Raw genomic sequence first — 27,341 nt, forward strand, 5'->3', positions numbered from 1 at the left:
GCTACTCAAATTTTACAAGGCTACTGTTATCCCCAAATTCTTTACGGGGGTTGGGGGGGACCACTAGATGATGCCTGGTCTGTTTCCCTAGTAATAAATCTTTGAAAAGCCAAATGCAGAAAGAAAAAATCCAAAGATACAGCAGACTGAAGTAAAGACTAGATTTACTGCCAAATGGGACAACATAAGAATGAAACATTTATAATGTTAATTGATACCTAAAGTTTAAATTAGAAGACAAATAAAACTGTAAGCCACATTTAAATATGCCATATTTTATACACACACATACCCATGAAAATTTATAAGAAAACTCTAACATACCAATAGAAAATAGACCAAATAATATATAAATGTATTTATAATCCCATTTATGTGTTTCTATATAATTCTTCACATTAATAAAATTGCCTGAAAAGATATACAATAGAGCTTGAATTTACATACTTTTAAAATTATTAGTTTTATAATTCAGAATAAAATTTCTTGTATTAATTCTATCTTTTCAAACTGAGATTACCACTCAGAATCTTTAAAAAATAATGAGGGTATTCCCTGGAGGTCCAGTGGTTAGGACTCAGTGCTTTCACTGCCGGGGCCCGGGTTCAATCTGTGGTCGGGAGCTAAGATTCCCGCAAAAAAAAAAAAAAAAGGAAAAGCAACAAGGTTCCTGTTTTTCTCAAGTTCTATAGAATAGTTACTCAACCTCACTTTCAAATCTATTCTACTTCTAAAGCAGCTAGCATACTGTCTGACACATAGTAGATACTTAAATAAATACTAGCTGGATAGATGAGTGGGCCAGAGAATTTTCTGTATTTCCTACAGCCAATGATATTAAGTTTTCTCTTCTGGCTTTTCTTTTAGGTAGTAGAACTGAAATGTCATAAGGGTAAAAAGAAGAAACAAATGAATTTTCCAGAAGAGTTACCATAGTAACTAAATTAGATATCAATTTGTAACAGCTACAAAATCCAAACTGTGCTTCTCCAAGAGCCTAAGACCACAGGGCAATGCGGAAAAGAACATAGGTCAATGGTATGGAAAATAGTTGTAGTCTAAGGACACATCTCATATAATCGTCCATCCAATATTTTACTGCTAAAAAGGATACAGCAAACAGCTCCTGGCAATCCCTGCTCTCAGGGGACAGTCTAACTTATGTTCTCATTAATAGGGACAAACCTAGAATAAATCTTAAGCCCAAAACAGCCCTTTACCACATCATAGTATGAAGAAAAAGTTACTTATTTTCCTCTCAAAATGGGGAAGACTGTGGATAAACAACACAGTAGTCCTTTTGCCTTGAATCAGAGCCAGCTACCAGGGCTGTTTAGGTTCCTCTCCTCTGAGATCACTGGATTAAAATCAGAGTAAAAGGAGGGACCACAGCCACATCTCCCACAATCCTTTACCTTTGCCTTCTCTTGTCTAACTGCTATAAAACAGTCCTGACTGATGACAAGACTCACAAGCTTTCTATAGCGGAGGAGAATACCCTAAATATCACACAAGTGTCAGGCCTGAAGAAAAGCCACCTGTGATCTGGTGAAAAGGGATAAGCAGAGAGGGAGAGCTAGAGGAAACAGGCAAAGCACAGAAGTGTCTCTACACAACCGCCGCAAGCCCAAAACTGCCCTCCAGTTCCCTGTGTGGCTCACCCTCCATTCTAAGCTCTGCTCCACAGCAGAGAATCACCTGGTTTGTTTATAAGAATAAAGTTAGTTAAATTAGGACCAAACTGCTTTGAAAAATTAACAGCATTAAGCAGGGTGCTATATTCTTAATCTTAGCCTCAGTTTGGATTCTACTATAATTCTGAGAAGATGCAACATATGCTCCTGTCCTTCTCTACAGCCCATCTGAGATTCCCCCTCTGCCACAAACTCACAGCATCACAAAATGTGAGAGCAAGGAACTGAATGCACTTCTAGGGCAAATCCCTTTGGGGTTTTCCCCCCAATATAACACATATCCATTAAAGAAAATTACAAAACATTTCTCAACATTTTCTGAATATTTTCCATGTTACTATACAGTTTCTCAAGACTTTGAGTTACATTAAAATTCTACCAAGTGCTAATCAGTCACCTATGTTGCACATTTATATCATTTCTAAATGTTTTCAACCATTAAATAATTCTGCAAGGAACGTCTTTGTACACAATGTGCTTCCATATTTAGAATTAATTCCTTTGGAAACTCCAAAACAAAAAATGTTATTGCTCAAAAGCTTACCCAAAGGCTGTACCTGTTTGTACAACTCTCTCATTTTACAAATAAGTGTAAGGCCTATCAAAGGTTACCTGCTAGCTAGTGACAAAGGTGCGATAAGAGGACCCTGATTCCTAATTTAGAATCCTTCTCACTAAACCACTATTGCTCTTACCACATCACCCCAAAAGCCTAACAGAGCTGAGCTCCACAGGGCTGTCTAAACAGGACAAAGTTTCAGATATCCCATGCAGGAAAAAGGCTGGTATCTCTCCAAGTTCTGTTCACTTAATAGGGTTTTAAATATTTCAGTTTAACTGTAAGACCACCAGTAATTCTCAACTCAGACACAAAGCTTCCTTATAAAACTTAGGCATTTAAATTAACTTTATAAATACATTTAAGGATAAATCTATGCATTGATTCTTATCTTACACCAGGCACAAAAATCCACTCAAAACGGATTAAAGACTTGAATGTAAGACTTGAAACCATAAACTCCTTTAAGAAAACATAGGGGGTAAGCTCCTTGACATCAGTCTTGGAGACGATTTTTCTGGATTTGACACCTAAAGCAAAGGCATCAAAAGCAAAAATAAACAAGGACGATTATATCAAACTAAAAAAATGCAAGACTTGCAACTATAAACTCCTTTAAGAAAACATAGGGGTAAGCTCCTTGACATCAGTCTTGGAGATGATTTTTTTGGATTTGACACCTAAAGCAAAGGCATCAAAAGCAAAAATAAACAAGGATGATTATATCAAACTAAAAAAAGCCTCTGCACAGCAAAGGAAACCACCAACAAAATGAAAAGGCAACCTATGGACTGGTAGAAAATATTTGCGAATCATATATCTGATAAGGGGTTAAATCCAAAATATACGAAGAACTCATGCAACTCAATAGCAAAAAAGCCCCTAACAATCCAATTTTTAAATGGGCAGAGGAACTGAATAGTTTTCCAAAGAAGACATACAAATGGCCAACAGGTACCTGAAAAGATGCTCAACATCATTAAATCATCAGGGAAATGCAAATCAAAACCACAATGAGCTATCACCTCACACCTGTTAGAATGGCTATTATCAAAAAGACAAGAGAAAGAAAGTGTTGGTGAGGATGTGAAGAAAAGGGAACCCTTGTGCACTACTGGTGGTGTAGACAAAGAATGTCCTCTGCCATTTCAGTAAACAAAGAACGTTGAGGCCATCAAGCCATTAGCCACCGCAGCGGCCACTGACGGTGCACCCTAAGCGGAATTCAGGATGGAGAAAAACAGGTTGCCCGCCACCAAGCCATGAACCTCTACATCCAGCCCCAATGGTATACCCTGAGGGGATTCAAGAGAGAGAAAAAAAGGATACTGGCTCTACATAAGGTGCATATCAAAGGAATAATTTCAATAAGCCCAGACTCTTGCATCTTCCCGTAAGCAGAAAAGCACTTAATTGATTAACTTGAGATGTCTGGGTTTTTTGTTTTGTTTTGTTTTGTTTTAATAGCAGTAATCTTATGATGTTCTGACTACCTGGTTTGGGTTTTGTTTTTTGTTTTTTTTTCTTCAAAAAACTCTTATTTATCCTGGCTCCTCCCTTACCTCTTTGGAACAGTCCTTCAGAGCTATCTGAGAGGCTGTCTCCCGGGCTTTAAGTCCTCATTAAGTCTGTCGAATAAAATGTAATTCTCAACTTTTAGGTTGTACATTTTTTTTCAGCCAACAGTGGGAATAGAAATTGGTGTAGCCACTATGGAGGCAATATGGAGGTTCTTCAAAAAATTAAAAATAGAACTGCTATATCATCCAGCAATCCCACTTCTGGGTATACAGACATCCCTGGGTATCAACAGGGGATTGGTTCCAGGACCCACGTAGATCGGTACCAAAATCCAAGGATGCTCAAATCCTGTACATAAAATGTCATCGTATTTGCATACAACCTAAGCACACTCTCCTGTATACTTTAAATCATCTGTAGATTACTATAACACCTAATACAATGTAAATGCTATGTAAATAGTTATCAATATAATGTAAATGCTATGTAAATAATTGCTGCCAAGCAGCAAATTCAAGTTTTGCTTTTTGGAACTTTCTGGAATTATTTTTTCCCTGAATATTTTCAATCCACAGTTGATTGACTCCACAGATGCTGAACCTGCAGATATGGAGGGATGACTGTATAGCCAAAAGAAATGAAAACAGGATATCGAATATAAATCTGCACTCTCATGTTCACCGCAGCATTATTCACAATAGCCAAGATATGGAAACACTAAGTACCCAGGAATGGATGAATGGATAAAGAGGTTGTGGTATATGTCTACAAAGAAATATTATTCAGCCATGAGAAAGAAGGAAATCTTGCCATTTGTGACAACATGGATGGACCTTGAGGGCATTATGCTAAGTGAAATAAACCAGACAAAGAAAACCAAGTACTGTATGGTATCACTTACACGTGGAATCTTAAAAAAAAAGTCAAACTTTGGTGCTTGCCAGGAGGTAGGGCGTGGAGAAAATAGGGAGAGGTTGGTAAAAGGATACAAACTTTCAGCTTTAAGATGAATAAGGTCTGAGGATCTAACATAAACCATAGTGACTATAGTTGATAACACTATATTGTATAATTAAAATTTGTTAAGAGAGTAGAACTTAAATGTTCTCACCAAAAAAAAAGATAAACATGAGGTGATGGATATGTTAACTACATCCTTTCACAATGTATACATACATCAAATCAACACAACGTACTTATTTTAAATATCCTATAATTTTACATGCTATTTATACCTCAGTAAAGTAGAAATTTAACAAATAAATCAATCTATGCACAAAAGAAAAGTCACTGGTCAACACAATTCTCATATTACCAATTCTCATGTTTAAAACTGTCTTAATAGTCATAGAACTTCACAGTTGGAAGGCTCATTAAAGCTCTTCCAGTCTACCCCAACCCCTCCACTCCCCTCTCACCTCCCACTCCCTCCCCCACTTTAATGCCTGAATGCTTCCAAAACATCTTGGCCAAATCATGATGTAAGCTGACCCTGAACACTGATGCTGACATGGAATCACACATTCAAGTTAACCCATTTCATCTCAGGATTCTAGTAGCCAAAAAGCTTTTATTAAGCCAGCAGTTAGCTCCCCATTGACACCCTAAGCTGTCTTCTGGAGCAAGACAACATATGGAATTAAAATATAATGTGACCAGTACTGGCCAGGGACTTTTAAAGATGTGTATTTATATCCTGTCCCTGTTACTTATCAAGACAGCAAGTCACTTAACCCAGTTTCTTCATTCGTTAAAAGGAAATAACAATATTTTCCAAATAAGGCTGTTGTTGAGGATTAAATAAGATTACACGTGAAATACAGTGCTTAGCACAGTGCTTGGCTGGGTACTTAAAAAACGTTTGTGCTTTTCCTCCTTTCCCCTCATATGATGAGTCACATGCTGACACTTTTGTCAGTAAAATGATTCTAGTTCCTTCAAGTACTCTTCATGAAAAGAGAAGAACAGCACCTACCTCACAGGACGATTGTGAGGATTAAAAGAGATAACACACATAAAGAGTTAAGAACAGTGCCTGGAATAGAGTAAGCGCTCAGAGCATTAGCTGGTATGACTAACTAGTGTTAGACATGACTCCCTGCCCCTCACATCTTTCTCATTCATCTCTGAACACTATGCTCCAGGTGTGGTCTGACTGGCCTGAAATGGAACCGGAATATCACTCCTTCATTCTGAACACTCCAAAACCACAGACAAAGCCTCGATTAAATTATTTTACAACACTTTTCCACTCAACAGAGATTCTTAGTGTTTTTTTCCCCAAATACGCAGCTGCTAAACCCGATCTCTACAGCTCCATAGTAGAACCATTATTTGCACTCATCTCTACTATGTTTCTTCATGTTTGATTCAGCCCATTGTCCCGAATGTCAACACCTTTTGGGATCCTAATTCTGTTACCCAAAATACCAACTTTTCTTCCAGCTTCACATCATCCACAAATATTAATGGGTTTTAAAGAATGAGGAGGAGGAGTTCACCAAATGGCCAAGGCAGAGAAGGCCTCTAAGCAGAAGAAATACCATGTACAAAGGCAGGGAGGGCTGAGAAAAAATGGTGGGTTACGGAGTAGTTCAGCACTGCCATTGCTAGAAGGGAAAGTAGGAGGTGAAGATGAAAAAAAAGAGCAGGCTGGATGGTGCAAGGCCTGTCTGTCATGCTAAGAAACCTTTCCTTCTGTCATGAGAGACGCTGAAGGATTTTAAGTGGGAGGTGACCTGATCAGATCTGTTTCAGAAAATCACTTTGGCAACAATGTGGGGTTTTAAAATTTTTCTTCAAGTACAAATGTTTCTACAAGTACAAATGTTTTAACAAAGAAGTCACTTAAAAAAAAAAAGTTCTGAGAATATTATACCAAGTGGTGACACCAGCACACCCAATCTGTGATCAGGTCTCTCAGCCACGACCACAGATAGAACTCAGCGACAAAACTCTTATATGAAGGAAACGGAGAATAGAGTTGTTAGTCCTTCCTCCCACAAAAAGGGATTAAACTTTCAACATTTTCTCCTCAAGTTTAACCCTAGAACTGCTTTAACAAATCTAACTCAAATGAAAATTACTAAAAAAAAAAAAAAAAAAATTTTAAGTGACATCTGATCTGAAACACAACTATTAAACAGGAAAACAGTAACATCTGAATGGCTCATTTTCTACAAATAATGCTAAAAAAAAAAAACTCTAACACCACCTGGCAGATATTAAGTTAAATACTTTACATGCATTATTTCACTTGATCCTTGCAAAAACCCCATAAGGTAAGTAGTATTACTATTCTTATTTTACTGATATAAGAAAACTATGGGCTCCTCAAAGTAAAGTAACTTGTCCAAGATTACCCATCTAGTAAGTGGCTGAGCTCACACTTGAACCCAAGATGGTGTGATTCTAAAGTGCAAACTCGGGTGCTACATTCAAGCAATTTATTCAAAAATAATAACAGCTACTACCCTCCTTAATACTCACTAATAAAAGCTCAAGTTCTGGAGCTGGGCCTCCTGAAGCATCCTAAACCACAGTGCATGACCTCATTAACAACACTTACTCTACCAAGGACCAAGAGAGAGACCTATAAAATATTAAACATTGAAGTTGACACAATTAGTGTGAAAAGTGCTTATATAAAAGTCTATCTTTAATATAATTGCATAATAATTGTTACAAATCATCCTGATATAGCTTTCATATCTAGCGTATTTTGATAAAGCTTTGTTTTATTCATATTTTAAATCAATTTTCCAAAAAAGATCTACTCTGACAGCTAAATATCCAGTTAGGAAACATTTCTAATGGCTCACTCTGTGCAACACTTATCAGTGGCATAAAATGCGCTAACTACCTGGAGATCACCCTCTGGGAACAGAGATGCTTAAAGTACTAGCTACAATAGTAGATGATATTTGAACTAGGCTTTTAAGATAAATTGTATTTAGAGAGGTGAAAATGGGAAATAAAGACATTTAAGATAAAGGAGAAGAGCATAAAAAAGAGGGCAAAAAGGCATGAAAACAAATGGCATATTTAGGGAATGACAAATCATTGTGGTAGAGGAGTAGGTGATGTACCTGGAACAATAGAATTTTAATCTGCAGGCAACGGGAACCACAAAAGTTTTTGAATAGAAGAGTAGCTTGGTCAGATCTGACACTTAGTATGGTAACTACGACAACAGCACGGAAGATAGATTCAACAGAGAAATACTAGGCAACTACTTCAGGAATCCAGGTGAGAGATAATAAGGTCTCCAACTAGGGCAATGGCAGAAACAGAAAGAAAAATGATGAGTAATTTCAAAGGAAGACTTGACCACATTTGACAATCTGTTAGATGGCTGGGAGTGGAGGTTAGAAGGGCACTGAGGAAGATGAGGTTTAACAGACAATTGGAAAAGAAAAGAAAAACAAAGTTAGCTCCTGACCTCACATTTTGCTACTGACTTTAAACATCAAGTGGATTAGAGATTTTAAAACATAAAAAAATGAAAGGAGGAAAAAAATATAAATGAATGGTTGTATAATCTTGAAATGAGAAAGGCCTTTCCAAACAAGACTGTGAGGCAGAAATCATTTTGAAAAGGGGGAAATAAACTGCCTACACAAAAAGCAGTTAAACTTCTACAAGGAAATTAAAAAAAAAAAAAAATTTGAAAGATAAGCCGGAGGGAAAATTTGCAACCTATAACAAGGAGCTAATGATCTCTCATAATCTTCATTTTTTTAAATTTTTTTAATTTTTTGGCTGCACGGCATGCGGATCTCAGTTCCCCAACCAGGCACTGAACTTGTCCCCCACCCCTCCTGCACTGGAAGCGTGGAATCCTAACCACTGAACCACCAGGGAAGTGCCCTCTCCCATAATCTTTATTTATTTATTTTTTAAAATAAAGCTTTATTTATTTATTTATTTAAATTTATTTATTTATTTATTTATTTATGGCAGCGTTGGGTCTTCGTTGCTGTGCGGGGGCTTTCTCTAGTTGTGGCGAGCGGGGACTACTCTTCGTTGCGGTACGTGGGCTTCTGATTGTGGTGGCTTCTCTTGCTGTGGAGCACAGGCTCTAGGCGCGCGGGCTTCAGTATTTGTGGCACGTGGGGTCAGTAGTTGTGGCTCGCGGGCTTAGTTGCTCCGCGGCATGTGGGATCTTCCCGGACCAGGGCTCGAACCCATGTCGCCTGCATTGGCAGGCGGATTCTTAACCACTGTGCCACCAGGGAAGCCCTCCCATAATCTTTAGGTGCATATATATATTTTTTAATGCTTGAAATAAATGACAAATATTTCCCTAGGAAAATGCACTAGAAACACAAATAGGCAATTCACAAAAGAATATAAGTAGCCAGTAATTATGGGAAAAAAATCTTAATCTCACTACTAATCAAAGGAATGCAAATTAAAGTAACAATAACACCATTTTCAGCTAGCAGACTGGCAAAGATAAAAAAGAATGATAGTAACATTATTGTCCAGTATGTGGGGAAACTCAACGTTTTCACACTGTTCCACAAGAAAATCTGGCAACACATACCACCTATAGGAAACTTGCAAAAACTTCAATAAAAGGAAAAAGGTTGTTTTGTTTTTAAAAGATGATTTGGTGACTTGCGGTATGGATGGCTAAATAAAAGATTATGCCATTAAACAAGGCTGGAAACACAAGGAGAAGCAGGCCAGAATGATAAGTTCATGCCTGAAATATGTTCAGCTTGAAAGGTCAATGATACATTTAGGTAGAGACATCCTGCTGGCTGTTGGAAATACAAGTCTGAAAAACTCAGGAGAGAGACCAGGTTTGACCAGGGACCCAGATTTGAAAAGTGGCATCAGGACTTCCCTGGTGGCACAGTGGTTAAGAATCCGCCTGCCAATGCAGGGGACATGGTTTCAATCCCTGGGCCGGGATGATCCCACATGCCACGGAGCAACTAAGCCCGGGCACCACAACTACTGAGCCCGCCAGCCACAACTACTGAAGCCTGCATGCTCTAGAGCCCATGTACCACAACTGTTGAGCCCGTGTGCTGCAACTACTGAAGCCCGCATGCCTAGAGCCCATGCTCCACAACAAGAGAAGCCACCGCAATGAGAAGCCTGCGCACCACAATGAAGAGTAGCCTCCCGCTTGCCACAACTAGAGAAAGCCCACACACAGCAACGAAGACCCAATGCAGCCAAAAAAAAAAGAGAGAGAAGAAAGAAAAGTGGCACCACAGGAGTGGACGAACTCCCTAGAGAAAGACTGTAGAGACAAATTTTAAAGCTCAAGGACTGTGCCTTGGAAAAACACGAACATTTAAGAGGCGAATATTACAGAGAAAGAACAGTTGCTATGGTAAAATGAGAACTATGAGAGAATCACATGATGGCAAGCAAGGAAGAAAAAAATTTCAGGAAGCTGGGAGAGGTCACCAACTTCAAATGCTGCAGAGAGACGGGCAGCAAAGAGAAAAGGATATGGCAAATAAGGAAGAAGGTCATCTGGGACCCCAATAGGGGGGAGTCTCAGTGGAGTGATGAGGCAGGAGGATCAGATTACTATAACTAGAGAAGTCACTAGAAGTAGGGAACTAGAGACAGCAAATGTGAGTTCTTTTTCAAGAACTCTAAGAAGGGAAGAAGAGAAATTGGGGGAATAAAGAAAGGGTTAGTCTGAAGTGGCGGCATGTCTCTGTCTCTTTTCTTAAATAACTGAAGAATAGGCACATATTTGCACCCTGCAAGAAAAGAATAAGAAAGAGGGACTAAAGACACAAGAAATAAAGGAATAAAAAAGAAGGTTCTGAAGAACACAATGGGCAGTTATCTATGGAAAGGAACATACCCACTTCTTCCTTGAGAAAAGAGGGAAGGAAATAAGAATGAGCAAGAATGACATATCTAACTAACCTCTCTTGAGCTTCAGTTTCCTGTCTGTAAAACAGGATTAGGAACAGCACCTACTCTCATAAGATTGTTGTGAAGACTGAGATAACGTATACAAGCACTAGTAGGCTCTAAATAATGGTAGCAACGTGTTTGTGTTCGCATGGGGGACAGCTAGATCCCAGAAATAAACCTACTTCTAGAGCCTGACACCCAGTAACTTGCGTAATACCTGTCTACTTTGTCTTATTGATATCATTCGTCAAAGAGAGCATATACTTGGCCCTACCCATTCCACCACTCAGCAAGATAAAGAAATGACTATTCAGAGAACTTTAGTGTGGTAAGCCTTAAAACAAGCCCAGACCAAGAGCGTATGGAGAAAAGAATCAGGGTGGGAATCTGAATTAGGGGTCTGTGAAACCAGTTGAACAAGTCCTGCAGAGCACATGACTTCAGTGGTTTCCCGGCTCTGTGCAATACAGAAGGGGAACATACCAATGCCGGAACTGACTACTCCAAACCACTGAGATTCAGTTCCTCCAGGAGCAGCTCCGCTGGCACCACACCCAGTTTGCAGAGCAAACGCCGCCCCCCGCCGAATGTCAGCATTACTCACTGCTAAAAACCTCCCAAGTTGGGCCATCTTTCCTTGTAAATAGGATTTTACTAAGTCGCTAACACATTTGAGTACCATCTAGGCACTGGAAACAGCCTAGTAATTTCAATACAGTGTGGCAAAAACAAGTCTTGAGAAAAAAGAATGTTTATTATTTAATAAAGCATTCCTCACCATATGAAGAGGGAGGGGAATGCGAACTGGTTTCCCAGAGACTGACATTTATGCCTTGAAGGACGTGTGTGTTTGTGTGTGTGTGTGCGTGCGTGCACATGGGGGACAACATGTCAAGCTAAAGGAAGAGAATGTACAGACCTTTTGAAGGATTTGAAACAGGAAGGAAATGATTAGATCTGATTTAAAAGATCACTCCAAGCACAAAGGATTAGGAGGAGGGACTATTAAGGGGTGCAGAACTACTAAAGAAAGTACAGCAGTAACCCAGGCAAGAAATGACAAAGGCTAGTCTTCCAAACCATACAAGCAAAATGAGAAATGTTGATAGTATCTGTTTTAAAAGAAACTTCTGAGTATGAATTAAACCAATCTGAACAGCTATAGGAATAGTGAGAAACAGAAGGGATTTTTTTTCTTCGTCTTAAGTTAACTTAGTTAACCTCTGTGTTTCTTGATACCTAAAAACAGACCTGTCCCTGAACAAATCATTTCACTCTGCTGAACTGGACAAGGTATGTCAAGTTTACTTGCCAATATTAAATGTCTAATTGTTATCATATTTCAAAAGGGTCCCTCGTCTTACTAGAGTGGTAGAAACTAGACTATGGTGATGGTTGCACCACTTGGTAAATTTACTAAAAATTGTTGACTTATACACTGAAAATCAGAGAATTTTATGGTATGTAAACCGTACCTCAATGAAATTTAAAAAGAAAAAAAAAAGTCCCTAAGTGAATAGGATTAACTTACTTCCAGACCAAGTATTCAGAAGCAGAGCCTAGTGAAACATTACTGTGTTCAACCTATCCACCCACCCACCTCTACTTTACCATATATCATGAAGCATGAAAGACCTTTTAACACTAAATGGAAAAAAAAAAAAAGACTTCAAAGTGAGCTCAAGTCTCAGCCTAGTCACTGCTGGTTGTGAGCAGCTCTTGAGAAAAAAAAACAGGTGAGAGTCCTCTACTAGGTGGAAGACAGGCACATATTTCTTTGCAAAAAACCAGTTCTCTGAGTCACTGCCTACTGCAGCAGCTGTCAGAGCCCAGGGGAACAAGGAGAGCCTGTAGAGCGAAAACATGTCAAAAAGTTAATTTTCAGATCTAGTCATTAGTGAGAAGTATCAGGAGGCGGGTTAACTGTTGAGTACGAAACTCACTAAAGACATAGCTCTTGCCCTCCAAGGCTCACAGTCAATTAGGGAAGAGAGAAAAATAAAGCACTTACAATATATTGTGAAAAGCTATACTAAAGATACGTGGGCGGGGGAGGGGGGACGATAGAGACACAAGAGAGGAGCATCTAACTCAGACCTGGGGTAAGGGTGGGTGTCCAAGTAAGCTTCTTGGAGGAGGAGCTGCCTGAATTTTTCTTAGATCGGCAATATATTGATACAGGTCAAAAATTTTTAAGTATAAAAAGATACCCAGTTAAAAGGAAGAAAATCTCATGAAGTGAATAGACAAGAGTGTCGTATGTTGCAGAGATTAAGTAAAATAAGTACTGAAAATTTTCCAGTGGGCACAGCAATTAGGTCACTGGTGATCTGAGCAAGAGAAATTTCAGTGGGAGAAAGGAGGGCACACAAATCGCATCCATGTGAGTTAAGATTTAAAAAGTGGATATAAGGAATAAAGACAAGTTTTCCTTGAAGGAAAAAAGAAGGGACAATAATCCTAGACCGGGTCTAGGATTGCGGGAGTATATCTGGAATGGGTGAGGATGTTTATGTGCTAAAGAGAAAGAACTGGCAGAAAAAAGCTCAAGTTTTAGTTAAGAAAATAATACTGGACAAGAACCCTCGAAAACAAGGAGGGGAAGGATCCAGACCACAGAGAGAAGACTGAGTCTTAAGAAGAAAAATTGTTCTCCCGTTGCTACAGGGAAGGAGGTCAACATGGCATGGTAAACGAGATAAATTTGTTAGGGCCAGAAAAATTGAGGGAGTTTGTAGAGAAAATAGAGGTCATCAAGTTGTGATATGGGAAGCTAGGAATGGAGATGCCTACTAAGAATAAAGGTTGATAAAACTTTTGATCAGCCCCACCCATCTCTGACAATTCAAATGTTACTTCCAAAAGGCACCTCCTCCATGAACTCTTCCATAATCTACCACTGGAAATAATCTCTTCTTCCTCCTAATTTCCTCTAGACTTTCTTTTTAACGGTTTTGTTTTTTTGTTTTTGGCTGAGTTGGGTCTTCGTTGCTGCGCATGGGCTTTCTCTAGTTATGGCGAGGTGGGGCTACTCTTCATTGCAGCACATGGGCTCAGCAGTTGTGGGCTCTAGAGCGCAGGGTCAGTAGTTGTGGCGCACGGGCTTAGTTGCTCCACGGCATGTGGGATCTTCCCGGACCAGGGATCGAACCTGTGTCCCCTGCACTGGCAGGCCAATTCTTAACCACTGTGCCAACCAGGGAAGTCCCTCCTCTAGACTTTCTTACAGCACCTTGTATCTCTTTACCTCTTAATGTTATTTAAGGACATAAGGGTGGAATCCTTTTCTGACTTATATTTGAAGCATGGTGCTCAATAAATAACTGCTTAATGACACAAACCGTCCTTTCTCTCTTGCTTGAGGACCACAGTCCTGGTCTCAATTACAGCCAAATAATAAAAGAAAAAGAAATTACCCTAAACTCTCATCACCATCAATACTGAAATTCTCTTAACCACCACAGCCCCCACATTCCACACAACTTTTCACCAATTCAGCGGAACAATATTTCTGAGCATCTACTTTGTGAAAAGCACTGTGGAAGGAGCTGCTATGGGACACCAACAAGTAGAAAAAGATGGTCTCACTAAAGAGACTGTCTAAAGGAGCACAAAAGAGGAAGACAAACATACATATAGTTATGCTGTCCCTTCTCTGCCATACAATTTCAGACTATACTGCAAAACTCAGCCATAAAATAATCTCTCCCTTAGATAAACTTTCACACATTACTGTTTGCATCATTTCCTTGGCAATCTATATTGCCTTGTGACATTAGTTAGATCTTTCATCCTTCGATGTTGAGTAACTTTTCAAATGGTTATACCCTGACTGTCCAATTAATCCATAAGTCCCCTAAGGGCAGGACTGGGTTATACTTTCACATCTTCTCCAGTTCTACCGAGGGTCCTGAACAATCGAGGAGCTCAAAAAATTTTTACCTGTTTTATTGTATTGGAGGTGTTTTTCCCAACTTTTTTAGCCATGTCAGAAAAAAAAAAAAAGAGCAATGGAATATTATCAAGTCATTCAAAATAAAAATACCTTTTAAAAACAGGAAATGAAAATAAAAGCTATTTTAAGTAACTTGAGAAAGCACTTAGGTTAGAACATAATCTTCCATTAACCGTTATACAGTCTATGCTTGAAAATATGCAACATCGGTTTTCTCAAAGCAAGTTTTTGGGGAATTTTTTTGGAAATCTCTTATTGCTATAAAGTTCTTCCTCATATTAAGCAGATTTCCATTGCCTAGTTCTGTTTCTCTGGTACCACATATGATAAATTGAACCCCTTTACCATTTTTCAGGAATTTTAAAATAATATCGGCAAAATATTAACAGTTGAATAAATTCCTATACTGGATGAGAGATTGATCTTCTGAGATTCTATAATTCTATATTCTCTCTAAATTTTTAAAATTTTTATTTATTTATTTATTTTTATTTATTTTATTTTGCGTTGGGTCTTAGTTGCTGCACATAGGCTTTCTCTCTTGTGGTGAGTGGGGGCTACTCTTCTTTGCTGCGTGGAGGCTTCTCTTTGCGGTGGCTTCTCTTGTTGCGGAGCACGGGCTCCAGAAGCACGGGCTCTAGGAGCACGGGCTTCGGTAGTTGTGGCTCGCGGGCTAAGTAGTTGTGGCTCGTGCGTGGGCTCTAGAGCGCAGACTCAGTACTTGTGGTGCACGGGCTTAGTTGCTCCGTGGCACGTGGGATCTTCCCGGACCAGGGATCAAACCTGTGTCCCCTGCATTGGCAGGCGGGTTCTTAACCACTGTGCCACCAGGGAAGTCTCAATATACTCTAAATCTTGTTTCCATATTAAATGATCTGTTCAATAATTCCTCATACATCATAATCTCTAGACCCTTGTTAATCCTGGACATGCTCATCCAACATGCTCTAGTCCTGGAGCAACAACCAAGTCTCAGCTAGTGGACCAACACCCACTGCCTAGGAGTGGTTCCTCAGGTAAGGATTCTGATCTATCAGCAGTGCCTGCCATGGGTGGGAAGGAAGCCCACCACATAGCTATCATCCCTGCTCTAGACTAGCAAGGTCCCTCTTAAAGTATGGCCTCCAGAACTGAAAACCAACTTCAGGTAGCCTCTGATCAGTACAGAGGACAATGGAACCATTGTTTCCTTTGCTGCATATACCACATTTCTATTAGCGAGTTAATAAACATCTCAGGTTTGTTTCATTTTGTTTTTTTCCCCACTAATCCTGCCCCTACTAATGCTACTTCTCTCTCTATCCTGTATTTAGACACTCCATTTTTTGAACCTCAATGCAGGATGACACATTTCTCACTATTAAATTTCATCATTAGATTCAAGGTATTTTGAAAGCAAAATCTTTCATGCAGTGTATTAACCATCCCAGCAACACAACTGAAGATTTGATCAACAGACCACTGATGCATCCATAAGTCCCAACACAAATGTTTTACCTGTAACATGTCCTACTGAGCTTTCTTTGAATTAAAGATCTAGCAGCTCCTTTTTCTGAGCTAAAATGTATGTAACATAAACTCACCATTTTTAACCTTTTTAAAGTAAGCAATTCAGTGGGTTTTAGTATATTCACAGTGTTGTGCAACCACCATGACTATCTAATTCCAGAAAATTGTCACCACCCAAAAAGGAATCCTTCGCCCATTAAGCAGTCACTCACCATTTAGCAGCTCTTTTTGAATATGATTTACTCAACTGGCTACAAATCTTAATTACATTACAGTCTAGTCCACATTTATCCAATCTGTCAGCGAAAGTATCACAAGACATACTTTCAAATGCCTTACTGAAATCTAGACATTACTCTGTTTCTCTGATTCACCAATCTGGTGACCCTGTCCAAAAGGCAATGATGTTACTGTGACAGGGCCTTTCTCAGGGAGTCCTGGTTGACTCTTACGCATCCCTTCGTTTCTCACCATAAGCCATCTATTTGACAAAATACATTCTATGGAATTTTGCCAGAAACTAGTTCACTAGACTAGAATTTGTGATATCTTCTCCTTTTTAATCACTAGTACATTTTCAATCCCCCATTTTTAAAAAACCACACTCTTGTTCTTCACAATGTCTTAAAGATCACTGGCGACAGTTCAGCAATTACACCTACCGAATTAATACAATAATGGCTTTAATTTAAGCTCTATCAACCAACACCATGAGAACTCAATGGAGAAAGGAAAGAAACTACAGATAAAACATAAAACAGTTAATTTAAGAACTGACCATGAACAGGTCTCAAAGTCTTAGCTGAAATAGTCCCACAAATCCATTATTCTGAGAGAGCTCCCAAACAAGTATACCCTGGAACACTAGTCCTAAGAAAGAGGACCTGTGAGGAAAGAGTCTGATAGTAAACTAGCTTTGAGGAATATTGTTTACACTATCCTCTCCCTTGGAGATTCAGAATTTACAGCCCATGATAGTCTAAACAGTCCACCAACTAAATAATCTGTTTAACTTGGTTTAATCCAGTATTTCTGAAACATATTTGACCACCAAAACCTTTCCTCCTTAATGAGAGGAAATTAATAGAATACACCTCAAAAGTGGTTAAGAATCCACCTGACAATGCAGGGGACATGGGTTTGAGCCCTGGTCTGGGAAGATCCCACATGCCATGGAGCAACTAAGCCCATGAGCCACAACTACTGAGCCTGCACTCTAGAGCCTGCGAGCCACAACTACTGAAGCCCGTGCGCCTAGAGCCCGTGCTCCGCAACAAGAGAAGCCATGCAATGAGAAGCCTGCGCAACACAAGGAAGAGTAGCCCCTGTTCACCGCAACTAGAGAAAGCCCGTGTGCAGCAACGAAGACCCAATGCAGCCAAAAATAAATAAATAAATTTATTTAAAAAAAAATAGTGATACAGAAGTCAGCTACACAGTTTTCAAAAGTTCTTCAAAACTATACTCTCCTTTAACACAAAGAATAAATTGTTAGTTTGACAAGTCTATTCATCTCTTCACAGTATATATGTCAAAGTTGTTCATCCAAAACCTGTTTTCTCAATGCCTACTTCATTACACTATTAATCTTTTAAACATAATACAACTTGCTTGAAAGCACTCTGGGGACTTCCTTGGTGGTCCAGTGGGTAAGACTCCATACTCCCAATGCAGGGGGCCTGGGTTTGATCCCTGATCAGGGAACTAGATCCTGCATGCATGCCGCAACTAAAAAAAAAAAAAAAAAAAAAAAAAGATCCTGCATGCCTCAACGGAGATGCCGCATGGTGCCACAGCTAAGGCTCAGGGCAGCCAAAAAGGAAGGGAAGGAAGGAAAGGAAGGGAAGGAAGGGAGGGAAGGAAGGAGGGAGGGAGGGAAGGAAGGGAGGGAAGGAGGGAGGGAGGGAGGGAAGGAAGGGCGGGAAGGAGGGAGGGAGGGAGGGAGGGAAGGAGGGAGGGAGGGAGGGAGGGAGAGAGGGAGGGAAGAAGGAAGGAAGGAAGGAAGGGAGGGAGGGAGGAGGAAAGAACTCTGGAAACTTCTAGCTAATTTTTCTAAAAGAATATTTAAGCCGTATGTTTCAAAAATCTCAGAAGTTTAAGCTGCCTTGTTCTGAAAAATAAAAATAAAAAATTAAATCTCAGTTCATAGACCAGAGAGTTTGGCAAATTCCAGAGCACATTTCATAAGAGAGCCATTGCTGGTGCTCAATATTTAAGATACTATCCAAACACCAACTAGAGAAAAAAAAATAAAGCAGGAGCTCTACCTCACTCTTCACACCAAAATAAATTCCAAATGGATCAAAGGGTCAAATGTTAAAATTCTTTACATCCTAAAAATACTAGAAGAAAGCCTGGGGGAATGTTTTTGTATAATCTCAGTATAGATAAGGACTCTCTAAAAATGATACGAAGCCCAAAAGCTAAAAATAAAAGGAATAGAGACATAGATGTAGAGAACGGACATGTGGACACAGGTGGGGAAGGGGAGGGTGGGACGAATTGGGAGATTAGGTTTGACATAAATACACTACCATGTGTAAAACAGATAGCTAGTGAGAACCTGCTGTATAGCACAGGGAGCTCAACTTGGTGCTCTGTGACAACCTAGATAGGTGGGATGGGGGAGTGGGAGGGAGGTCCAAGAGAGGGGATATAGGTATACATATAGCTGATTCACTTCGTTGTACAGCAGAAACTAACACAACATTGTAAAGCAATTATACTCCAATAAAAATAAATAAATAAATAAAAATAAAAGATTAGTAAAATCAGATATGTTTTAAAATTCTAAATTATTTTAAACACCTTAAAATCAAAAGTTAAAAGACAAGCTGGAATAATTATTTACTACACATAAATCCAAAGGATCACTCTCCTCAGTATAAAAAGAGCTCTTACATCAGTAAGACCAATAACACAACAGAAAAATGAGCAAAGGATTCTGCCGAAACAGTTGCCAGAAAAGGAAATACAAATGGTTTTTAAACATATGCAAAGATGCTCGGCTGCATGCAGAGTAAGATAATCTGAAAATGAAACTACAATTAAAATACCATTTTCACCTATGAAATTCATAAATATGAAAAAAAAAACTTATGATACTCTAGGTCAGTGAAATCATAGGGAAAGCAGCCCTCTCATATATCACTGATGTACATATAAACTGGTACAACCTCCAAAGACAGCAAACTGACAATATTTATCAAAACTAAATGTAGATACTCCCATTAACTTAGAAATTCTACTTTTAGAAATTCCACTTTTAGAAATTTATCCTACAATACTCACAAGTGCAAGATGGCAGACACACAAAGTTGCTAACTACAACACTACTGATAAGAGAAAAAGCTGGGGGGGAAATGTCCACTGATGGGTTAAACCCATACACTAAAAAAAAAAAACTACGCAACTGTGAAGGAAAAAAAATGAAGCACTATAACATATTCATGTGGAATATATTACAAGATGCAAAGCAGAATGTATAGTGCTATCACTTCTATACGAGGAAACAAAAGGGATTTGTATTTAGATGCACAGACTCTGGAAGGATATACAATCATAACAGTGGAGATCTGGGTGGCTGGGAAACAGGACTAGGGAGACTTTTTTTTACTGAATATCCTAGCAGAACCTCTGAATTAAGTGTCATATCCATATATTACCTATTTTTAAATGATTAAGAAAAAGTTTTAAAAGTTGAGACCAAATCCACCTAAAACACATTTTTGTGGGTAATTCTCAAGTTTTTAAAGAAAGACCCCCAAAGTCAAGCCATTGTCTAGCACTACCTCTTCAAACTAGCAATCATTAAAAAGCACTATCCAAAGTAACGACATAGTAATATGTCTTCAGGGCAGAAAAACATTTTGTTGTAATAGTCATGTAAGTGGTAAGTAACTTTTTTCTCCTTTTAGCTGTTTTAAAGGTCATCTGAGATGTATGTTATTTGTAATAAAATGATCTGCTATACCACGAGACTTTTTCTATTTAAAAAAATTTTTTTTCAGCCACGCCGCTCGGCTTGCGGGATCTTAGTTCCCCGACCAGGGATTCAGCCCAAACCCTCGGCAGTGAAAGCTTGGAGTCCTAACAACTGGACCACCAAGGAATTCCCTTAAATTTTATTTTTATATCATTTTTCTATTTTTAATGATCATAGGTATTTTCCCTTTTCAATTTTTCCATTTCTAATTTTGCCCCATTCCCTCTTTTTACACTTTAGTTCCTCTGCTTCAATTTTAAAGGAAGACTAATTAATCCTATTCTAGAAAATATTCTTAGTTTTTTATGTTGCTGATTAATGACCCCTAGCAACAGGCTGATGCTTTATACCTTATGGATAAATACCTATCACAACAATAGTATTTCCTTCTACTACAAAAGTCTCCCAATTTTTCTTAAAGCCAGAGTTCTCTCAGTCCGCAGACATCTGCCCCAACAGAAGCCAAGCCCTGGGCTGGCAGCTGCCTCTCCAATGCTCCTTCTGCTTTTTGTTATGATTTCCAATGAGTCAACAGGAAGGTATTCAGAATAAGGAAGAAATAGAGGCCTTGAGGCAGGCCTTTCCTCCACCCACAACACCAAAAAATACAATTCTTGCCAAACAATCCAAGGCAATTTCCAATGCCACTCCTGTCTGCATGAGGTCACTACTGAAAAAACAAGCAATTGGGAAGAAGGAATGCCTTTCTAAGCTGAATCAAAAATAGGTGCCAGAAAGAAGAAAACCAACCAGGCGCTCTCTAGTCCCCCAGAGTCACACTGTATGTAACCATATAACCTCTACTGCATCCATATCCAACTCCAGGAGACCTCTTAGTGAGCAGGAGTTACGTCAAAAAAGTTAAATATACACATTTATCACACACCAGTTATGTTTCTAGACACCTATAAAAATAACTTAGACTTTATGTTTACTGTATTTCTTGTAAGCATTCATGCCCAAATTTTTCATCAATCAGTTAACTGTTACTTATTTATGTCTATCACTATCTTTAGCTCTGCAGTGAATAATAAAAAGTGTAAGACAGGGCTTCCCTGGTGGCGCAGTGGTTGAGAATCTGCCTGCCAATACAGGAGACATGGGTTCGAGCCCTGGTCTGGGAAGATCCCACATGCCGCGGAGCAACTAGGCCCGTGAGCCACAATTACTGAGCCTGCGCGTCTGGAGCCTGTGCTCCGCAACAAGAGAGGCCGCGACAGTGAGAGGCCCGCGCACCGCGATGAAGAGTGGCCCCCACTTGCCGCAACTAGAGAAAGCCCTCGCACAGAAACGAAGACCCAACACAGCTAAAAATAAATAAATAAATTTAAAAAAAAAAAAAAAGGTTAATAATTTATAAAAAAAAAAAAAAAAGTGTAAGACAGAGTCCAACAATTTGTTAGACACAAAAATACATGAGACATGGGACTTCCCTGGTGGCACAGTGGTTGGGACTCGACGCTCCCAATGCAGGGGGCCCAGGTTTGATCCCTGGCCAGGGAACTAGATCCCACATGCATGCCACAACTAAGAGTTTGCATGCCGCAACTAAAGGAGCCCGCGTGCCGCAACTAAGACCCAGCACAACCAAATAAATAATAAATAAATATTTTTTTAAAAATACATGAGACAAATCAGAGAACTGCCCTCATATAGGCAGAGTGGCAGGTAAAAGAGACTGCAATTAGAAGCAGGAAACAGCTCACATTCCCTCACCCACTTGTTTAATGTCTGGGAACTAGCTGACTTAATTTTGGACTTAAATGCTGTCCCTTTAGTGCCTGTAGAGGTTGACAGCAGTAGTGATGGTGTCACACAGACCTGGGCTTGAATTCCACAGTTACATGACCTTGAAACACATGATACTAACTCATTTTTTTCCTTCTTTAAAATAAAAATAATGCCTATCTACTACAATGTTGCATGTAAAGTACATCATCATTCTGTTTAATTACTGGTAGATACTGTTGCTGTAGTTTATTATTTTTAGAAGCACAAGTAGTACTGCAGTGACAGACTGATCCAGGGAAGAGCAAAGGCTTTGGAGTCTTTGCCAAGCCTGAAATCTGGATCTATCACTTAAGAGATGGGTGAGTCAATCTCTCTGAGCTTTGCTTTCTTTTCTGTTAAATGTAGATAAGAATAAGCACCTCATGGGACTTCAAGAATAGCTAATTAGACAATGCATACGAAGTGCTTAGCACAGTGCCCAGCACATGATAAGTGCTCAATAAATGGTACTGATGATGATGAAGGAGGAGAGAAGGGAAGGACACTGACCTTGGGTCAGACAGGAAATATTGTATATCATGATGTCCTTGCAAATCGCAGGGTTAGTTTTTGGTTTTGGGGGTTTTGTTTGGTTTTGCTTCCTCTTAGCTGGTGTAAAGGTATTTGAAGTATTGAGGTTTATATAATAAAATACCTTATTGAAAAATAATTCTTCCCAACGTACAATTATAAGAAAAAAAACTTTTAAACATTCAAACTTAAGCAAGTAGACTTTCTCTTTAACATAAACCATTAACCAGATCTTTCATTTATATGCTTAAGATTTTTTGATTCACACTGTCAAAGCACAGGGATCAATGATATTACCAGAAGCTCTGCCAGAAGAAAAATCAAACAGCAGTCCTGATTTGATCAAGTAGGCAATGGGACCTCTGCATTCATGGGGCACTTCACTCAGCTTGCTCAAAGATATGGTCTCTAGGCAACCAAGTCCCAAATTAAACAAACAACACCAGTCATATGAATCACTTCCGGATGGTCTCACTTTGCCTACTAGCACTTTCTTACATAAATACTTCCTGTGAAAGGGTTTATTTAGCAGCCACAATTGGAAACAACCCTGAGTCCATCAAATACCACATGGCTTAAAAATGTTCAAAACAGGTCCTGCTACCAAAAGGTATCCCCATTGCTAAACTATGAAACTGAAGGAATTATACAGAAATCAGAGACAGATCATCATGCAAAGCCAGAAAAATCACATTCCTAGAACAATGCCAACTTAGGCCCTCAAATATATTTTTACTGTTTTTTCAATTAGCAACATCAATATATATAAACAATTGTTGCTTTGACATTTAAGACTAGAAGAAATATATGCTAGATTAGGTCAAACTAATGGTCCACTTAGCCCACCCAGACTTTCCTAACCTTGACTGGTGGACAATCCAGTTAACACCGATTTCCTATGGTGACATCCACTCCAAGACTTAATGAAAATAAGGGGAATTGGTAAAGTAAACAACTCTCTTGGCCACAAGCTCCTTTTTTCTGTCTGAAAAGGATACTATACGTGTCACACTATTCTACATGAGCTAATCAGAGACCGTTTGATCTATTAACAAGAATAGAGAGGGAAAAGGAGTTAAGAGTCCAAAATGAAAACTGCAATAGGACAAAGCAACTACCATCAACAGAACCAAAGAGGAAAATCAAGTTAGTCAAACAGAAGATATGCATGTAGGACACATATCTAGAAAGCTGACTTAAACAAAATGAAGATCAGTCATAAAACACTGTGCAGATCTAACCTACCAACAGGCACCCCCAAGACAGAACTACTGAATTAGAACCAATTATTAAAGATATAACAATTTCCTAGAGCTAAAATAAACAAACAAAAAAGATATGTCAAAAAAATAAAATAAAAGTAAATAAAAGTCAAGCAGTATTAATAATCCCTTAAAAAAAAAAAGTTATAAGTCAAGAAGAGTCTCCACAGTACAGGCTAAATTACTAACCCGGTATCAACTCTAATATGTAACGTGGGGAACCTTTAAGAAATAAGAATTTTTACAAGTTTCAAATTGTGAAAAAGTATTTTAAAAATGTTACTTTTCATGGAGCTAAAAATCAAACTAGTTTCAGATGTTGTTTCTCATTAATAAGTACAAAAAAATGAAGTCACACATTTCTTCAAGAAAAATGAAGGGAATTCCCCGGTAGGCCAGTGCTTGGGACTCTAAGCTTTAAGAGTGCTTTAAGTGCTTTCATTGCCGTGGGCCCAGGTTCAATCCCTGGTCCAGGAACTAAGATCCCACAGGCTTTGTGGTACAGCACTCCCTACCCCCCACCTCCCTCCAAATAAAGAAATACATTTCACCATAAAAGAATAAAAAGTCTAGAAACAGAACTTTATGTAATTTAATATTTGACATACTAGATGTCAGTTGCTAATAGGTAGTAAAAGATTATTTTTAAGTAATATCAGAATAATTTAGAAACACCATGAAATTTAAAGACTTAGATGCTTAAAAAATTAAATAACTATATCATAGGAAAGTTAACAGAGTATAAAACTTCAAATTTTAGCAAGGCCTTACATAAATTAAACTATCTAGATAGATAGAAGAAATTACAAAGAGAAAGATTAACACTTGAACTGCATAAAATTTTAAACTTCCATACAGTGAAAGAATAAAATGGAAAATCAAGAGAAAATGTTTGTAGCAATACCACAGGTTGACACCCATATTATAAGAGAGCTCGCGAAAGTCAACATCATGACCCTAGACGACAGACAAATGTCATCAACAACTTGCATAAAATAAAGATGGTACACAAATATATGGGGAAATGTTTACTCTTTCCAGAAATCAAAGCAATACAACTTTTGGAATAAGCCTAAATAAAGTATGGACATTATGTATCCATTGAAAATAGTAATTAAGATGACAATACAGCAATTTAAAAATCTAAATTCATGATTATCACTAACTAAAAATTATATACTCAGTTTTTCCTTTTTCTTATTCCATTCCTTTTTTATTATAAAATTCATGATCATTGTAAAAAGCATTTTAAATATATGGAAAAGCATTAAGTAAAAAGGAAAAGTCTTCTCATACCCTCCAATCCCTAGAGGTATCCTCTGTTTCTGGTGTTTCCTTTCAGACAACAGCTTAAGTATGAAGTGAAAAAACTAAGAGCTACCAACATTTAGAACCTTGAAAGTGCCCAGAAAATTCCCCAGAAAAGTTTATGAATGCCTCTTCATCTTCATATTAAATCTGCTTTTGCCCCAAGGACCAGGATAAAGAATACATTTATCGAGTGCCTACTGTATTTCAGACACTGTGCCAGGCACTTAACCCCCACAGCAACTCCCTAAGATGCACAGTATCTCCATTCTGCAAAGTACAAACTTAGGCTCTACTCCCTAGGTTAAGTAACTTGCAAAACCAGAATCAGAACTTACACCTGCCAAAACTGAAAGTCCTCGTTCTTTTAACTTTGCGTATCTCAAAAGTCAAGATTTTCAAAGACATTTTATTCAGGCTTTTAAAATTTGTTTGACTTCATTATAAGTGTTATGAGATTACAGTAATATGACTTTTCTTAGTTATCACAGCAGCTACTAACTAGTTGACTGCCTAATATATACCAGAAACTGCCCACATTTCTCAACTGTAAATTTTGCTAAGTGTCTCAGCTACACTGTAGAGTCGCTTTTCCTGGCTGCTAGGAACATATCCTCCCATTTGTAACATTGTAATAATATGAAAAAGCACTCTTGGTTTGAATCACTTTTATCACTTTTAAAGACAACCCACTTCTTACCATAGACTCTGTCCAAGGCAGTTGCACTAAGTTTCACAAAAAAGAGATTTTCTATTATTCAACATAGTTTTGGAAGTCCTAGCCATGGCAATCAAAGAAGAAAAAGAAATAAAAGGAACACAAATTGGAAAAGAAGAAGTAAAACTGTCACTGTTTGCAAACGACATGATACTATAATAGAGAATCTTAAAGATGCCACCAGAAAACTACTAGAGCTAATCAATGAATTTGGTAAAGTTGCAGGATACAAAATTAATGCACAGAAATCTCTTGCATTCCTATACACTAATGATGAAAAATCTGAATGAGAAATTAAGGAAACACTCCCATTTACCATTGCAACAAAAAGAATAAAATACCTAGGAAGAAACCTACCTAGGGAGACAAAAGACCTGTATGCAGAAAACTATAAGACACTGATGAAAGAAATTAAAGATGATACCAACAGATGGAGAGATATGCCATGTTCTTGGATTGGAAGAATCAATATTGTGAAAATGACTATATTACCCAAAGCAATCTACAGATTCAATGCAATCCCTATCAAATTACCAATGGCATTTTTTACAGTACTAGAACAAAAAATCTTAAAATTTGTATGGAGACACAAAAGACCCCGAATAGCCAAAGCAGTCTTGGAAAAAAATGGAGCTGGAGGAATCAGACTCCCTGACTTCAGACTATACTACAAAGCTACAGTAATCAAGACAATATGGTACTGGCACAAAAACAGAAACATAGATCAATGGAACAAGATAGAAAGCCCAGAGATAAACCCAGGCACCTATGGTCAACTAATCTATGACAAAGGAGGCAAGGATATACAATGGAGAGAAGACAGTCTCTTCAATAAGTGGTGCTGGGAAAACTGGACAGCTACATGTAAAAGAATGAAATTAGAACACTCCCTAACACCATACACAAAAATAAACTCAAAATGGATTAGAGACCTAAATGTAAGACCAGACACTATAAAACTCTTAGAGGAAAACATAGGAAGAACAGTCTTTGACATAAATCACAGTAAGATCTTTTTTGATCCACCTCCTAGAGTAAGGGAAATAAAAACAAAAATAAACAAATGGGACCTAATGAAACTTAAAAGCTTTTGCACAGCAAAGGAAACCATAAACAAGACGAAAAGACAACCCTCAGAATGGGAGAAAATATTTGCAAACGAATCAATGGACAAAGGATTAATCTCCAAAATATATAAACAGCTCATTCAGCTCAATATTAAAAAAACAAACAACCCAATCAAAAAATGGGCAGAAGACCTAAATAGACATTTCTCCAAAGAAGACATACAGATGGCCAAGAAGCACATGAAAAGCTGCCAACATCACTAATTATTAGAGAAATGCAAATCAAAACTACAATGAGGTATCACCTCACACCAGTTAGAATGGGCATCATCAGAAAATCTACAAACAACAAATGCTGGAGAGGGTGTGGAGAAAAGGGAACCCTCTTGCACTGTTGGTGGGAATGTAAATTGATACAGCCGCTATGGAGAACAGTATGGAGGTTCCCGAAAAAACTAAAAATAGAACTACCATACGACCCAGCAATCCCACTACTGGGCATATACCCAGAGAAAACTGTAATTCAAAAAGATACATGCACCCTAATGTTCATTGCAGCACTATT

At 38.4% G+C, this 27,341-nt stretch overlaps 1 protein-coding gene and 1 long non-coding RNA gene across 2 annotated transcripts in view; one reads left to right on the forward strand and one right to left on the reverse strand.

Annotated features, from left to right (window-relative positions):
• LOC309654629 overlaps positions 1 to 27,341 on the forward strand; it is a 266,307-nt gene that overhangs the window by 130,633 nt on the left and 108,333 nt on the right. The gene's annotated exons all lie outside the window — the stretch shown is intronic.
• IQGAP1 (IQ motif containing GTPase activating protein 1) overlaps positions 1 to 27,341 on the reverse strand; it is a 101,033-nt gene that overhangs the window by 66,174 nt on the left and 7,518 nt on the right. The window lies entirely within an intron of this gene.

This window comes from Balaenoptera physalus, assembly GCF_965194825.1.
Source record: "Balaenoptera physalus genome assembly, chromosome: 2".
In the NCBI taxonomy this organism is placed as follows: Eukaryota; Metazoa; Chordata; class Mammalia; order Artiodactyla; family Balaenopteridae; genus Balaenoptera; species Balaenoptera physalus.